This window comes from Penaeus monodon, chromosome 27 (genome assembly GCF_015228065.2).
Source record: "Penaeus monodon isolate SGIC_2016 chromosome 27, NSTDA_Pmon_1, whole genome shotgun sequence".
In the NCBI taxonomy this organism is placed as follows: domain Eukaryota; kingdom Metazoa; phylum Arthropoda; class Malacostraca; order Decapoda; family Penaeidae; genus Penaeus; species Penaeus monodon.
This window is the reverse complement of record NC_051412.1, coordinates 26,825,339-26,825,650: the sequence shown is the minus strand read 5'-3', so window position 1 is coordinate 26,825,650 and position 312 is coordinate 26,825,339.

Genomic DNA, 312 nt, shown 5'->3' with positions numbered 1-312 from the left:
AGTTAACATTCATGTATATTGTTAACATGTGAATACACAAAAAATAGAATAATAAGATTTCAAAAGTTTATTAATTATATTTTCATGTCACAGCTTCACCACATTTTCAGAATTTAAAATTGTTTGATGGTTGAAATTGCTCATTACAAACATAAAAAGTTTACCATAGCATTGTGCCTGTTTTGCAGTGCCTTCCCAGTGTTTCCAATTACTTTTTATTGGCTAATTTACCGATGAAGTTTATAAATAATAGACATATAAATACCCAGAAATCATTTGGTTAAAATCCATAACCTTTCAATCATGAAAAGG